The following is an 18,349-nucleotide window of genomic DNA, read 5'->3' as shown; positions in this document are numbered from 1 at the left end:
GAATAAACTGAGATGGTATGAACTGCTTAATAAAATGGAATGGAGTTAGATTATTAGGTTGGGTGCTTTATTTTCTTCTGGACTCAATGACATATTATGACTGGTCTTTTTGAAATGAGGGCGGGGGTGGGTTGAGTGTATATATTTGCACTTGTGTGGATTTATTCATGTTCATTGTTTTTTTTAGCACTGAAAAGGCGTTTGGCTGAAACCGGTTTGTCTTGGTTGTTTTACATGTGTTACATGTTTTAATTTTACTCAAAATAAAGTGTTATGTATTGCTGATGTGGTGTGCTAGCCATTTTCTGCCTTTGACATTTGGACTTCTGACTTTTGCCTTATTTGCAAGTGCAATCTGTGCTTTGTATATTACTGGGAAGTTCACAACAGATATTCACAAATAATAGCACTTAATTGATTTACTTCAGTGTCAAGAATGTGGGGGGTGGATTTAATTAAATAACTGATCTTTCATTATGACAAATTCAGAGCCAATAACAGAAACACTTATGGCTTGTCAAAACTGAAAGGGAGCTCTTAAGCTATCCGACTGTTACTTTTGTTGAAAAGACTGAAACAAAATGTCAGGGGAAAAGCAGGACCTCTAAGAGGAATGTAGTACAGCTTTATAAAAGAGCTTAAATCTTGACTTTGTTGCCATGGATGTTTTAATGATTTGAATAACATTGCCATTTAGAGAAAAGTGCATGGAACATTGTTCCTTCAAATTTAAAATGTGAAATATTTCATGCATTATGGGACTTTTTGAAATATGTAATGGTTCACATCAGCTACAGTTTGTAGGAGTCCCAGAACCATTAGCCATGCCACAAGGCAGTGGGAATGATCATTAATTATGGAAGCTGTACTCCAGTCACTTAATGAAGCTATGGAATTAGGGATGGAGACTGACTTCCACAGTTCTGACAAAAGTCTAGTATTATAAAGGACCTGATAGGGCACATCCGGAATTTTATAGTTATGAATTCTGATAACTATGATGTGAATTCATACAGTATCTTCAGGGGTTGGTAATTAGGATGACTCTCATAGGACAGTATAAGGGCAGGAAAGATCATAATTGTAAAATAAACAGACTAACTCTAACAGACGATACTGATTTACACATTGTGTAGTAAAACAATCTACTTCACTGTCCCACTGGGTAGTACAATGTGAAGAAAAATGCAAATGAGACTGGACTAGATAGGGTAGGGAAGGTCAACAAATAGTGAGCAGAACCCAGCTGCAAAGGTGGATATTAATTATTTAAGCATGTTTATGTATGCAATTTCGAAAACACACATGGTGACTAAAACATTTTGACATGTCCATTGTGCATGTGTATGGCAAGTTAAACAAGTGTGTCATATTTGCTGTTTGCTGTCCTCCTAATTTACATAAACTCATGTATGTGTTATATCTCATATCTCATGGATACTAATTACCTTTAATTTATGTAAATTTGTGTTTTATTATACTCCTCCATGCTCTTCTTTAAAAAACACATGAATTTGTGAGAGCAATGCCAATCAAAGTCAAATAAACCAACAGAAATAGGTTTGGTTCCTTGGCAGAAAGGGATAAGGGTTTGACTGTGACACAGATGCTCTAGGTTTGATTAGAGTGTCTGGCAGTTAGAGAAGCTGACTGGAAAGGGTGGGAGTGGCCAGCCTGTACTGACTAACCCATTATGGAGCAGGGGATGGTGACTTTTATTGCTACATTCACCACCAAGTAAGAAGAGGCTTGCAGGTACTGAAAGCAACAAGGCCCAGGAATAAGGACTTGATACTATCAAGCTGTTCTATACTAGCCTTCTTGACATAAAGGTATATGTATGCATATACTAGTAGATCTTTTTGTAGGTTCTATGATTGCTCGCAGCAGTTGTTCGGTGGTAGGGGGTTAGGACTAAGTAAAATCTCTCCCTCACCAGTTGGCTGGTTTCTGATAGGTGTAGGCTAGTTGGATAGTTCCTCAAACTGAGGACATTCGGGTATCATCATTAAACATGGCTGGCCCTGGGTTGGGGGTGAAGAAAAACCCACGGGCTGTTATGATGATAACCACATTAGACAAAGCAGGGTATCACTGCAGGACAGAAAAGTAGATTGGGGTATCACAGGGGACCAAAGCACCTTTTGTGTTTGCCTGAATGATGGCCATCCAGAAGTTGCCATTAATCCTGTTACCAGTCCAGTCTACCAGTTAGGCTAGCATCTTCTGAAGAGGGAGTGTCCCCTTCCATGTGATGTTGCACATTTCTGACCAGAAGAGATTCAAATCAGGATAAATAAGTAGTTTAGGCAAGATCTTCGTGACCATCAGACACAAGAAGTAAAAGCATGTATATAAAATAAATAAATACTCCAGTAGAAATAGCCCAGTGGCCATAGACCTGTGCAAGTGCAACACTATGAAGTAACTGTTGTGTCTGCATTTTTACCTTAAATGAAGACAAGATACTTCTTTCTCTCTTTCAGTGGTATTTATTACACATGTGTGGGAGCCTACTGGAAAGTACCAGAGAGACTCCCCGAACAAAGGAATGCATAAGTTTATATGCTGGTGATATTGCTGACAGTACAAAAAATATAAGCTAGACCAATAAAAATAGTACAAAAGACAATTAACCAATCAGTGGTTTACCCATAGGCTTGAAGCAGTTCACATTGCTACATCTCTAGGCAGAGAAAGAAAATCGGATACACTTCCATATAAGGCACATTTCCTGCCATCAGACAGGCTCATGTTTTTCAGTATTTTTCCACTATTCACAGTTGACTTAATAGTTCATAGTTCAAATCAACACATACAGATTCTTCACATACTCAATCTCCTTTGAACACATGCTTTGATCATTCATATTCTACAATCCCCCATTTGATGCTGTGTAAGCATCACCATTTAATCTATCATACATTTGCCCTAGGTCTAACATAACCATGAGGCTAGTTCCTTCAACATTGTCACATAGTTTAACTTCATCATCCATAACTGTAGGCATATAAAACTTTGGCATATTTTTAGTAGTCTTGAAAGACATTAATTTCAAAATCAATGCTTTGATTAAAAACACAGCAAGAAAAGCAACAAGAGCTAATACTGCAATTAATAGGATTAACTTTAAAAGTTAAACATGCCCACATTGAGTTATCAGCCTCCTTGGCCTTAGAGAGTTCAGAGACTCTCTGAATGAGTTAGAGATGACTTTCAATGTCATGCTGATTGTCAGGAATAAACGTACAGCACTCCTCCTGGATTAAAGCACAAGTTCTGCCTTTCGCCGCTAGGGTGAAATTGAGAGCCATACGATTTTGGAGGACTACAGCTCTCATGGCAGTCAGTTCATCAGTCACTAGTTCTAAAGCAGAAAATGTGGCATTGCTTAATACCTCAAGCAATTTAGACAGTTTTCTCAGTTCCAAAATTGATTTTGCTGCTCCGTATGCTGAGATTATACCAGCCTATGATATGACATCATCACCCAAGTCCATATGAGACAGTCCTTTAGTGCCAGCATGAGCTAAGTCATGATGATAAATTAATGATGCATCAATTTGGCCTAACGGATTGGTAGGCTTTTTAACCTCTCGCACATTCCGGATTTTCCCTTGGAGTAAGGCAGATGTATGTCGGAGGGCTGGAACTAGATAACCTAAGAAACAGCTACCAGACCAGTTCTCCGGTAGCCATTTATAGGCCCTTCTTCCACATATAAAATAACAGTCTTGTACCAAGGTGGTAACATTTGAAGAGTGGTCACTGCCCGTGGTTATGCCATGGAATATGGCAAGAAATACGATTTTACGAGAACCGAATAATGAGGCATTTGTCAATATCAGCTGAATGGCATCAAATGAAACTCGACAGCTTGAAGCTAAGCGTTTCCTTTCCGTATAATTGCACTGGTATTCGATTATTGTATTGCAGATACTTTGTCCCATTTTTCGAGTCCAGTGATGTTGACTTGAGTAATTCCGTCAAAAACACATAGTGCCATTGCGATGGAGAGAAAGTTGTAATGCAATAGATTTAATGGATGTAATGTTAGCAGTGTTGTCAAGTAGACTAGTCCATGTATCAATGATACTTAGTGGAGCCACAGCCAATGACGATCCCCCATGCACGGAGGGAACAGAAGTGCAGATCCAGCAGTTAGAGACGTTGAATGTAGAAGCACAAACATATTTGATGGCTTGATAGGTGTTGAAAGGTGGGTGCCAAATGGCTCATTTGGTGTGATGCATCAATGGAGCAGGAAATAAAAATGGCCACAGCAAAAATAACAGTACAACAAGAATGATCACCAAAATGATTGTCCAGTATTTGTGTGGAAATGGTGGTTGAGTCTGTGTAGTGTCAGAAGTTTTGAGTTTTCCAAAAGGGTAAATATTAGGCATTGTCAGGTACTGGAACAGTTCTGCTTCGAGTACATGTAGCAATAGGAGGAGAATCTGGAGTTGAAAAAGGTAAAGGCTGTTGATCTTCAGACGGCACAACTTTTTTGATGTGTGAAATGTGGATCCAAGTTGGAGATGCCTGCAGTTGCACAGCAGATGACGTAGTTAGAAGAACCAGGAAGGGCCCCTTCCAGCACAGCTGGAGCGCTGTTTTTCTAGAAAAAGATTTAACATAGACCCAATCCCCTGGTTGCAAAGTGGATGCTAGAAAAGGATCAGGACGTTGTTGAGCAACTGCTACTTGTCGGTGGTGAAACTGTAAGAAAGAAACAAGAGATTTGCAATACAAAAGAACATCATTATCAAATGCATCATATTCAGAAAAGGGTGGTGGAGGTGTCATGGGCATACGCAAAGTGTGACCCATGAGTATTTCATGTGGAGAAAGACCCTTAGTAGGATGCGGTTGTGACCACATAGAAAGTAAGGCTAGTGGTAAGGCCTGTACCCAAGTTAGGCCTGTTTCTGAAGTGACTTTAGCAAGTCTGGTTTTTAAAGTCTTGTTCATACGTTCAGTTATACCTGATGCCTATGGTCTGTATGGACAATGAAACTTCATAGTACTGCCTAACATTGTACACAATGAATCAACTAACTTAGCAGTAAAATGTGTCCCTTGGTCAGAATATATTTGACAAGGAACACCAAAATGAGGTATCAATTCATAACACAACTTTTTTGCAACTGAAATAGCATCATTCTTAGCACATGGGTAGGCTTCTAACCATCCCGAAAAAATATCAACAATAGTCAAAACATATTTAAAATGAGCACAAGGTAGAAGTTCAGTAAAGTCCCACTGTAAGGCAAAAAACGGTCCCATTAGTTTTGGCACAGGTTGAGAGGGAGTCAGAGTGCCCTTTGAAATGTTATGCTGTAAACAAATGGAGCACATGCTCAAAAAATGTTGCACAGAAACAGAAAGTCTTGGGGCAAACCAATCCTTCTGGATTTGTTTAATTAATGCTTGTACCCCGACATGAGCTGGCAAATGGTATGCTTTTATAAGAGAATTTAACATAGATGTGGGGCAAATTAATCTGCCATCTGGGTGCTACCAAATTGAATCGGAGCGTTGAAAACAATTATGGGCCAGCCATGTTTTTCTTTCTGATTCCGATGCTTTGGTTTGTAAAGCTTTCAATACAGTAGTGTCAAAAGTAAGTGTTTGCAAAATAGGCTGCAAAAATTTTCCCTGAACAGTATTCGAAAGAGCAGCCTGCTTGGCAGCCCAGTCAGCTAAATCAGTTCCCTTAGCTACTAGGGAGTCGTTAGACTGGTGAGCTGCACACTTGACAACAGCAATTTTGGAAGGTAATAAGAAGTCCTGCAAGAGGTGATTGATATACAGGTAATTTTTTATTGGTGCCCCAGAAGATGTCAAAATCCCCCTTTCCTTCCATAGGGTACCAAAATCATGAACAACATCATGGGCATAACGTGAGTCAGTATAAATAGTAACAGATTTGTCTTTGGCCATTTTACATGCATGCAAAAGTGTCACTAATTCCGCGGCTTGTGCGGAAGTACCAGGCGGTAATTGTCCAGTTTGCAAAGCCTGAGATGGCAAGCAGACTAACCATACAGCCTGAAGTTCGCCAAAGGTATTTCGTAAATAGGATCCATCCACAAAAAGAACTAAATCAGGATTAAGCAAAGGAACATCTTGCAAATCTAATCTAGGAGACAAAACAGTGTTAACTACAAGTACGCAGTCATGTGGTTTGCCATCATCACTAGTTGGAATTAATGAAGCAGAGTTTAGTGGTGGGCAACGTGTAATTTGAATAGCGGGATTACTTAATAAACTTAACTCATATTTAGTGAGGCATGCATTAGAAAGATATTGAGTCTTTGTTTTTAAAAGTAATGCTTGTACCGCATGAGGTACCGCTAATATAGTGTCATGCCCTAATGTCAATGGTGCTGCCATATCTATCAGAACAGCAGCAGCTGCTACTGCACGTAAACAGGATGGGTAGCCAGAAGCAACAGGGTCTAACTGAGTACTGTAATATGCTATAGGTCGATAGCCTCCTGTGTGTGCTTGCGCCAGTAGGCCCAAGGCAGTTTTATTTATTTCGAAACAGAAGAAAACAAAAGGTTTAGCGTAATCTGGGAGCCCCAGGGCAGGTGGGTTAATCAATGCCATTTTAATAGCCTGAAAGGTGGTTTCATGTTCAGGGGACCAAGGCAGAGGGTCTGTGACCTCCTTTTTTAAGAGCTGTAACAGAGGAGCCGAAATTTCTGAAAAATTGTCCACCCACTGTCTACAATAACCTGCTAGGCCGAGGAATCCCCTGAGTTGTCTCTGAGTTACAGGGCCAGGAGCAGTCTGAATAGAGGTGATTCTGCTTGGAAGGATTTGACGTGAACCTGTAGAAATGATATGTCCCAGGTATTGTACGTTTTCTTGAGCAAACTGCAATTTGGATTTATTTACCTTAAAACCTCGATCGGCTAAAAATCTTAGAACTAGAAGCGAGTCTTCTATACAAGACTGGGTATCTTGTGAAGCAAGAAGAATATCATCTACATACAGAACTAATACTGAACGTGGTGGTAATTGTAAATCCTGCAGTTGTCTATGCATCTCTCTGGAAAACAAGGTTGGAGATTCTACATACCCTTGAGGTAGTCGGGTCCAAGTGTACTGTTGGCCCTTATAAGTGAATGCAAACAAATACTGACTATCTGCATGTACTGGGATAGAGAAGAAAGCTGATGAAATATCTATAACTGTAAAACAACGTGCTGTAGGTGAGATACAGCTCAAAATTGTGGCTGGGTTTGGTACGATTGGGAAAACAGGCAAGACAGCTTTATTGACTTCCCGCAAGTCTTGCGAAAATCTGTAAGCTTGTTTACCAGGTTTCTTTACAGGTAGAATTGGAGTATTACATGGACTTGTTGTAGGTACTATAATTCCTTGTTGCACCAGGGCAGAAATGACGGGGGCAATACTAGATGTGGCCTCTACCGTCAAAGGGTACTTTGGTACCCGAGGTAACTTTGCTCCAGGCTTTAAGGTTATTTTAACAGGAGTGGCTGAAATTAGAAATCCAACATCATTATCATGAGTGGTCCATAGATGAGAGGGTAATGAGGTTAAATGCTTATTCTTGTCAAGGTCAGACTGCATACACATTGTTTGCAGAGTGACGTCTTCATCTAAAGTAGCCAAAATACTATCCTGTTTGTCTGAAGGTACTCGTAACTATACTCCTTCAGCAGTACAGAAGATAGTTGCTCCCATCTTACAGAGCAAATCTCTTCCCAATGAATTTAATGGTGCTGAGGGTCCTACTAAAAATGCATGATTATCTTGCAAAGGTCCCAAAGTCACTGGGACTGGGATGGTTTCAGAGTATTCAGTAGGAAAGCCAGAGACACCTACCCCTCTGGTTACGTTATTGGAGATGGGGACATTTATTGCTGCTTCACTGGCTAACATGGATTTGGATGCTCCAGTATCAATCAAGAAGGGGTACAGTTTGTTTTTATCAAGTAACATAACATGTGGTCCATCTTGATCCACAGGTATGAAAGGGTACAACTGCTGTTGTCCTTGCTCAGGGAACCTTCATTGTGATGACTGCCGATTAGATGGAGTCCAGTTAGAAATCCACTGAGGTGACGTATCAGTGGGTGGGGCAGGTTGTTCAGCTAGATATGGACATTCATTTCACCAGTGGCCTACTTGGCCGCAATTGAAACACTCCGTTTGATTTTAGGGTGTGGCTGATCGACCTTCCTGCCAGTTTTGTCTGTTATGGTTTCCAGCCCCTTGGCGTCTGCCTCTCCCCCTTCCCCATCCACATCCTCCCTGTCCATGCTGCCCAAAGGCAGTGCACATCTGAATTTGTGCTTTAACCAATTTCTCTTGTAAATCCTTTTTTTCCTGTGCTAAGTGGTCAGAGAGGTATTGCACTTGCGTAACTAATTTGTGCAATCCAAGACTAGGCCAGTTTAAACACACTTCTTTTAACTTATCTCGTACTTGTGGGCATAACCCATCTACGAAAGCAGCCGACAGTCCACTTTGTGCCGGCTCTTCGGTGGGTTTGGGGTACCCAGAATAAGCCTCGAAGGCTTCAGTAAGATGATTTAAATACTCGTCCACGGGTTCATCTTCTTTTTGAAGTATTGACTTGATCTTGGACCAGTTGGGTGTGGGTGGAACTATTATAGTGATAGCATCTACTAAATGCTGTCTAACCACTTCTAACTCATTATCTCCATGTGAGTCATGTTTCGGAATCAGAGTAGGAACATTGGCATGGTCACAAATCCATTTCATCAGATCAGCTGGTATGGCGTAGTGAAGAACTGCCTTAACTTCTTCTATCGTAGGATTTTGTAAACAAATATGTCCTGCCAGCACACACTGGAATTTAGCTGGATTAGTACGAATGGGCGGTAACGATTTAGTAATGGCTTGAAAGTCAACCGCCGACCACACCCTAGGTACTACAATGGTTGGTGGTTCCTGTACACTTCTAGCATGAGCCGGGTTAGGTACCTCCCTCAAAGGTAACAATCTGTCATTGTCTGACGACTCCGACCCTGAATCTGGGTTAAATTTATCTGGTCCAAAATATCCATCCCCACTGTCAATTATAGCAGGGAACTGACCAAAAAGCCTTCATCGGTGTAAATGTCATTTTCCTTTACCTTTATAATAGGGTTTAGCTTTAAAATACATTACGGCTTTTGCTTCTTTATGAGTCTTACTATGAGTTTTTGGTCCCTTTTTTCTATCGCTTGTGTCTGGATCTGAGTCACTAGAGTGACTCTCCACTGCTCGTTCTCTTTCTCTAGGGGTGGGGTCTTTAGTGGTGGAATCTGGCTGCTGTGCTTCTGCTCCTTGTTGAGCGAGGGGGGCTGATACTGCGGGGGTGCAACTGGTGGTGCAGTTGGTGGTGGGGGGAGCCAAGCATTATCATCTTCCGATGATTCAATTATCTGTAATTTAGCTAATTCCTTCACAGGATAAAGCCCCTTAAAGGGTGGGTCCTTCAAACATTTACCATTTATTATATCTAAGTTACTAGCAGTTTGTTGTAATTCTTTCAGTTGCTCTTTTAATTTCTGCTGATTATCCTTTAAACTACTAATAACCGAATACTTTTCTCTTTCTTTCGCCTCTGTCATCCAATCATTAAATGCTGCCCAGCACAACCCTGGTATTCTTCTCCCTTTTCTCCTTAATTTCCCTTGGAGATTCAGCAAAATATTTTTATTAAAACTACTATTCTCTGGAAAGGCGAGTTTACCATCGTCCTCAGTGAGGGCGACCCACTGACTTATAAACATACCGCTGTCCCGGGACACACGAAAAAACATATAACCAGCTGCTGTATCTCTTTCTGGCTCTTTTATGGTTCCCACACTCGCTCCCATTTTCACACGCTAAGCTATTCTGTATTTTACAGAGGTAGCTATGACATTTTGTAAATGTTGTTTTCCCCACTCTCGTATCTCCTTTCACTCTTATGTCGCCAGTGTTTTGTTTTAATCCCACTGTTATACTGCACAATCAATAGCAGAAAAAAAATACATGCCACTTACCTCAAATAACTGAATGAGAGGAATTATTAATTGCTATAAAATTATTAATACCAAATTTGTGTAGCAGATAAGTACAGGAAATGAAAGAAACACTGCCAGAACAGAACATTCTGTCATGGGCCCTTTTACTAGCAGCATTTCGTTCAATCCCCAACTTCCGCAGTCATTGTCAATTCAGATCCGAGTAAACGGCACCAATTGTTGTGTTTGCATTTTTACCTTAAATGAAGACAAGACACCAGACCTCCCAACCGTTCCGAATTACTCGTTTTTTACCGAGTTTTGGGGTCCAAATGAAGGGGTGCCACGATTCCCGAGTGGCACCCCTTCATTTCCGATTTTTCTTTGATTTTTTTAAAATTTTCGCGCTGTCGGAGCTGATGTCATCACGTGCGCAATGACGTCAGCTCCGTCAGGCTACCAGCCAGTCGGAATTGAGCTCAAAGAGCTCACATCATCATTTCCGGCTGGCTGACTTAAGTTGTAAAACGGCGGGAAGGAAGCACTTGTGCAGAGCAGTTCACCAAGCCGAAACAGATTCTGAGAGAATGGCAGCAACAAAACGCTTGTACAGAGCAGTTCGCCGATCCGGTAGCAACCTTTGTGGATTAAGAAACGGAGATATGGCAGGAACGAACAAAACGGATTAATGGCAGCAATGAAACGCTTGTGCAGAGCAGTTCACCGAGCCAGTAGCAACCTTTGTGGATTAATGGCAGCAGCAACTGAGATATGGCAGCACAAAAACAGAGGGATTAATGGCAGCAACTGAAACGGAGATATGCCAGCAACGGTAAGGTGTGTGTGTGAGGGATTAATGGCAGCAACTGAAACGGAGATATGCCAGCAACGGTAAGGTGTGTGTGTGTGTGTGTGTGTGTGTGTGTGTGTGTGTGTGAGACAGACTGCTACTGCACTTATAGATGGGACCATTTTGTAGAATTATGTGCTGCTGCATTTATAGATGAGACATTTCCGTTGCTGAATTATGTACTACTGCATTTATGGATGAGATGAGACCAGCTAGCTAAAGTTTACTTTGAATTGCATTGCTGCATTTATTGTTCCGCTCTTTCTGGTCACGCACACAGTTGCAAGGATTTGAATCAAATTATTGCTGCATATTTGAACTTGAAGTAGTGCGTGTGCCTTTATTGATATATAGAACAGGACCTTTCTGTTAGTATTTATTTAACTTGGATTAGTGTGTGTGCATTTACTGCTATACAAAACAGACACTTTCTGATCATTGAATTAAGGCTTCTGGTGTGTAGAAAATGGGATAATTAATAACTAGGTTAGAAAATTAGAGGAAAAGTCATCTGAGAGATTTTTGTTTGAATGTGCTTTATTTTAAGATAGTACAACAGCTTTTACAAATACACTAATTAATGAAATATAAATGCAGTTGCCAGTTGTACAATGTCATATAATCCACAGGATCATTTTTATAGGGTTCTGGTTTGCTGCTCTTGCAAATAAGCAATTTACCTAAGATAATTCAAGTTTCTACATGAAAACAGAACACATGTATTGATTATAAACATGTCTTACTATTCTATGTTGTAGTTTGCTAAGAAAGTGCAAACAATTTATGTAAGAGATAAAAAAACAACTTGACGGTATGCAGTATTATTTTCTTCAGATTGACTTTTTACATAAAAGCAAGTCATCCAGTGTTAGTGGCACCTGATTTACACAATACAAAACTACCTACCTGTTATGTAAATGAGTTTTGCAGTTGATTTTGAAAAGAAATATGATGTATACAGGATTATTACTGCCATACATCGCTTTCATGCCTCTCAACCTGTTAACACTAGAAATCTGGACAAAGCCAAAAATAATATGGGGACAGAGGCCCCAAAATATGGACAGATTTTAAATATTGCTCTTGTAAACTTAGCTAGAACAAAAGGTTTTCTGTTACCATGTATTTTCTGAAATATATGAAGTGTAAAACTCAACTGCAGGCTATTATTTAGTGAATTCAGTCCTCATTGATTTGCCAGAAAACCACACATTTTATGAGGAACAGACCAAAAATATGCAGCAAAATTCGGGACATTCCCAGCTCAAATAGTATCTGTTTGAACAACACAAATTCGGATGCTAGAACACAAGGAAAATAATTTAATAAAGTCAGGAAGGTGTATAAAGAAAAGAACACATGTATGTTTCTTGTTTTGTGTGCAAGGGGCCAATGATTTGAAAACAGCCCAAAGGTAATTTTTATCCACCACTGGTCAGATGCATTTTCTTTGGATGTGGTGTGGGTTTCACTGTTGTTTCAATGAATGTGAGTTTCAAGGGCAAAGTTTAATGTCAAGCCTATTTTCATTGTGAGACAGTATTGCTTTGTTTACCAGATAATGTCTTTTAGTGCTTCTGCATTGTTGTGCTGTAAAATGTAAAAATAAAATTCAAATCATTGTAGAAGTAAAGCAGTATGCATACATTAGTGTTTATGGTAAATGGGGCAAAATAGCCAGCTAACAGGACACTGGAATGGCTGCAGAGGGACTCTGGTGCCATGTTTTGGTTGTCTGTTCTTCAATTTGCGTTTGAAAGTTGGTATCCCACAATTACATTGGAGTGGGTGGGGTTACATAATTATGTATGCAAATTAGATGTTAATCAGCGTACAGATTTGTACCTATTTTTCATGGGCCTTGTCCAGATTTTTGATGTTTCCAGGTTAAGAGGTATGCAAGACACTTCTTCCTCTCTTTCAGTGGTATTTATTACACACGTGTGGGAGCCTCATGGAAAGTACCAGGGAGACTCCCCGAACAAAGGAATGCATAAGCTTATATGCTGGTGATATTGCTGACAGTACAAAAATATAAATAGACCAATAAAAATAGTACAAAAAACAATTAACCAAGCAGTGGTTTACCCGTAGGCTTGAAGCAGTTCACATTACTACATCTCTAGGCAGAGAAAGAAAATCAGATACACTTCCATATAAGGCACATTTCCTGTCATCAGACAGGCTCATGTTTTTCAGTACTTTTCCACTATTCGCAGTTTACTTAATAGTTCATAGTTCAAATCAACACATACAGGTTCTTCACATACTTGATCTCCTTTGAACACATGCTTTGACCATTCATATTCTACATAACTACTTATTATTTTACACTAGCCTGGATATATGTAAATTAAATAACAAAGTAGCATATGCTTTCTGTCTTACTATTGTAAGGGTTGTGTACAATTAGCTTAAGTTATAGAAATAATGATAATTGGGGTTTCCTGGTTCAGAAGCTGAACCAAATTAATCTTATTTACATACAGTGGATATAAAAAGTGTACACACCCCTGTTAAAATGCCAGGTTTTTCTGATATAGAAAAATGAGACCACAATAAATCATTTCAAAACATTTCCCACCTTTAATGTGACCTATAACCTGTACAATTCAATTGAAAAACAAACAAATCTGTTACGGGAAAAAATATAAAAAATAAAAAACGTACAATATGCCGGTTGGATAAGTGTGCACACCCTTAAACTAATATTTTACCAAGTACAGTATTTCAAAGAGTTTATTGTGCATTTGAATGTTATTACAAGTACCTGGTGTGTGTGTGCATGTTTATACATAATTACAAGGGCCATATTTGTAGTGTGTTTAAGCTTACTTTTTTGGCATGGCTGAAGGATTTCGGAAACCTGGTCCACTTGTATTTGAGAATAATATTGCAGAGAACTGGCGAGTGTTTTAGCAAGTGTACAATATTTGCATACAAGCTGAATTTTCTGATAAAGATGCATGTACAAAGGCATTTATTCTGATTAGTTTGGCTGGTTCAGAAAACATAGAAAGAGAGCGTTCATTTGCGTATGCACCTGCTGTGTTTGCAGGATAGGGGGAAACCATCATGTAGTGGCACCGGCTGAAACAAGGGAAGACCCTGAATGCTTAAAATGTAAATTTAGAGAAACGTGTAATCCACAAATGAATATTATAATGGAAAGTCACTTACTTTGCACAAGGGATCAAAAGCATGGTGAAACTTTTGCAGCATATATAACTAACTTGAGAAATAAAGCTAAAATGTGCAGATCTGGTGATTTAAGGGATGAGTTGATAAAAGAGACTTGTGTGCGGTATTAAAGATGATGCTGTGAGAAAGATTTTGCTTCATGACAGTGATTTAACTTTGAATAAAGCCATTGAGATTTGTGAGATATATGAGCTCACAGAAAAGCACACAAATATGCTTACAAATGAGAAATGCATACTTCCAGTATCTTCTAGTGCTAATGCTGATAGTATGCAACACATGGTTAAAAGAAACAGGCCCAAGCACATGGGAGTGTTGCAGGGCCTGCAGCAGCTCCCTGGTAAACTCCGTAGCTTTCTAGCAAATTCCAGAGCATGCACAGTCTCAGTGAAGCACAAGGGTGAGTCAACAAACCCAAAGCGTGCGCCCCCACCTTGCCTCATAGTCAACTGTCATAATTGTGGTGGCAATCATGTCTAAAAGAGAAAAATGCTTAGCATCAGCAATGCCACAGATGTAAAAAGTGGAATAATTTCCAAAGATTTTGTAAATCAAAAGAGGCTCATTCTTTTATTAAAAGAGAACATTTAAAGAGACAAGCTGATCAATTAGAAAGCTGTGACCCTACTTCTTATGTTGATGGTGTGCCTGTGCTTAATGAAACAGTCAATGCAGTAGATTTACTGGCAATGAATGAAGTATTTTGTACTGTTCAGATAAATGGAAGTCCCATAGAGCTCAAAGCTGACAGAGTTTGAAAGTGCAATGTTATGTCAGCAGAAACATTTGCTAGAATATGTGCTGGTGAGAGGCTTGATTTGGCAAATTATGCAAAGCTTGTTGCTTAGGGTGGTGAAGAAATTCATACCGAAGGATCAGTAGTGCTTTCATGTTACTCTGCTGGGAACAGCTATGACTTGCACTTTTACGTAGTCAAAAGGCACGTACAATCATTATTAGGCCTCACAGACAGTTTGAAAATGGGACTGCTTTAATTTAATAAGGAAGTTCACCATGTAAGCTACAAAGACAACTGTTCTAATTTCTCCCAGTCTATTTTCTCTACCTATGCTGATCTTTTCAAAGACAAACTAGGCATACTCCCAGTTGTGTATTCCACGAAGTTAGACCCTGAAGTCAGCCCAGTTGTTAGACCAGCCCAAAAAGTTCCAGTAGCCTTATTTAAACTGTATTTGCTTTAACATTGCTGCACACGCAAGTATGCTAGAAACAACTCCTCCTCCTAAGCCAGTTATCACCCCATTAGCCGGACGAGTCTGATATGTAAAGCTATGTAGCGCATCATCATTGACCTGATTAACAAAGATATAGGAAATCTCCAAACTCTAGACCCCACACAATTTGGCTTTTTGAAAGGTAGATCATGCCTGCCCAACCTGGTTGACTTCTTTGAGTCAGTCACCGAGGCTGTGGATGAAGGTAAGGCAGTGCATACAGCCTACCTCGATCTGGCCAAGGCCTTTGATACCATTCCTCACTCAGGAATTATTGATAAACTCACCAAACTAGGCATCAACCACTATATCACTAGGTGGGTTGCAAACTGGCTCACAGATAGAACACACAATGTGAAAGTAACGAACTCCAAGTCAAACTGCCGACCAGTCATGAGTGGAGTCCCATAGGGATTGGTTCTGGGTCCTCTCCTGTTCAGCATCTACTTCTCAGAAGTCCAGGCCAACACAAAAGGACTTGGGCTGGCCAAGGTCGCAGACGACTGCAAGCTGGGAGCCATTATTAACTCCCCAAGTGATGCAGACATCCTACAGAAAGGCCTCACTGAGACCAATGACTGGTGTCAAAACCAAGGCCTTAAGCTTAACACCAAAAAATGTGTCGTCATCCCTTTTGATAAAAACTCAGTTCCCACTAATTACCACATCGATGGGAGGCCACTGAACACTGAAGGCATTATAAGAGATCTGGGGATGCAGGTTGACAGCAACCTCACCTTCGACCACCACATTGCCACTGTGGTCTGAAGTCCTTCTATGTGGCACATCTCATTACCAAGGGTTTTGCATCCAGGAAGAAAGAGATCATCATCTCTCTCTACTCTTCCCTCATTAGACCAATCATCGAGTATAATGCCCCATTTCGGATGTACCTCACTAGACACTTGAAACAGCTGGAGAGGCCACAGAAGTACCTCCTAGGCATTAAACACATATGTCCTACATGGACAGACTCAAAAGACTCCAGCTATTCTCTGTCCCATATCGGCTACTTAGAGGCGATCTTTGCTTGACTTACAAAGTCATGTCTGACCCAGCTCTATTAGAAATGCTACATCTAAAGAAATCCCAATCCCTCCACACTACATGCTCCAGAGACCTCAAACTCATTACCACAATCAACAGAACATGCTGGAGGGACAGGTTCCTCACCCAGAGACTGCCCATGCTCTGGAATAGACTTCCCATATATGTCAAGCAGAGCACGTTGCTGTCCCTCTTCAAGAGAAATCTTGACGAGTGGATGTGTAATAGAAAGTTCACCCTGGGGATCACTCCAGTGGATCTGCTTGATAGAGGCACTGAGAACTAACATTGGGTGGCACAATGCAAGGGCACTTCTATGGGCTAGGCTTGTAAAGACTCCAGGGCCATTAGCCTAGTACACACCTATGAACCTATGAGCTATGCAGAACAGAGTCAAGGTTGAGCTAGATAAAATGGTGCGATACGGTGTGATTTGTCCAGTTGACAAACCAACTGAATGGGTATCTTCCATGGTAGTAGCTCATAAGAAAAGCTCAGATGATATCAAAATATGTATTGATCCACAAGATTTGAACAGAGCACTGAATGGTCCTCGTCATCCAATGCGTACAGTCGAAGAAGTCACTGCTCTTATGCCAAATGCCACTGTTTTTTCAGTCTTGGATGCAAAAAATTAATTTTGGCAAATTTTGCTTGACTGCAAATCTTCATTCCTAACCACTTTCAGTACTCCTTTTGGCAGGTACAGATTTTTGAGAATGCTATTTGGGATAAATTTTGCCAGTAAAGTCTTTCCGCGTGCCATGGAACACATTTTTTTTCTGGATATCTATGTGCTATCATAGTAGATGATATTCTAGTAGGAGGTAATGGTGAAACCGAGCATGACAGAAACCTCAAGAAAGTTTGGGAGAGAGCACATGAAGTGAGTCTTAAACTGAATCCTCAGAAGTGCAAGTTCAGGGTATGAGAAGTTACTTATGTTGGTCATTTGTTTATTAGTTCAGGCTTATGACCAGATCCTTCCAAGCAAAATGCAATTCTTGAGATGTCAGCTCCAGACAATGTTCAAGCCATGCAACATTTTCTTGGCATGATTAACTACCTAGGCAAGTTCATTCCAGACTTGAGCCAACTTTCAGCACTGCTTAGAGAGTTGATGTGCAAAGATGTATCCTGGTCCTGGTTAGAATAACACCAAAGAGCATTTGATGTTCTGAAACAGAAAATTGCCAGTCCACCAACTCTTAGCTGCTTTGATATTCACAAACCAGTAACTATTTCTTGTGATGCTTCAAAATTTGGTCTTGGTGCAGTCGTTCTTCAAGAGGGTAGACAATTTCCTGTGCATCCAGAACTCTAATGCAAACTGAGATGCAGTATGCCCAGATATAGAAATAGCTCTTGGCAATTGTGTTTGCGTGTTCGAAGTTACTTGATTACATTTATGGCCGACCTATTCAAATTGAAACACATCACCAACCTCTAGTCACTATTTTGAGAAAGCCTGTGCCTACAGCTCCAGCCAGATTGTAATGCATGATGTTGAAATTGCAAAAGTATAATTTCAGTCTTGTTTACACAAAAGGCAAACTTCTTTATCCTGTTGATATATTATCCAGATCACCCAGAAATACCACTGAACAGCATGAAAATGAGAAATTTGATTTTGAAGTCATGAAAGTGAGTAATCTTTCTTCCACACATCTTAATGAGCTTAGAAGTCACACAGCCTCAGATCCAGTTCTTCAGAAGCTCAATCACTTTATAAGTCAAGGATGGACATCAAAGCAATCTTGTTTACCTCATGACTTGCAACCACATTTTCCTTACAGAGATGGGATTTTGTTTGACAATGGTATCATCATGAAAGGTCCAAAACTGATTGTTCCAAAATACTTACAACAAGAGTACATTACCATTTTGCATCATGGCCACTCAGGAACTGATTCTACCAAAAGAAGGGCAAGAGGACTAGTAATTTAGCCTTCTATGTCAAAGGATATTGAGAGAGCACTTTCATCTTGTTCTGTATAACTAACTGTACTAAGCCACAT

The sequence above is a fragment of the Protopterus annectens genome, chromosome 2.part1 (assembly GCF_019279795.1).
Source record: "Protopterus annectens isolate FY-2018-M chromosome 2.part1, PAN1.0, whole genome shotgun sequence".
NCBI classification, from domain to species: Eukaryota; Metazoa; Chordata; order Ceratodontiformes; family Protopteridae; genus Protopterus; species Protopterus annectens.
The sequence above is the reverse complement of the archived record's forward strand: the minus strand, read 5'-3'. Positions refer to the sequence as shown.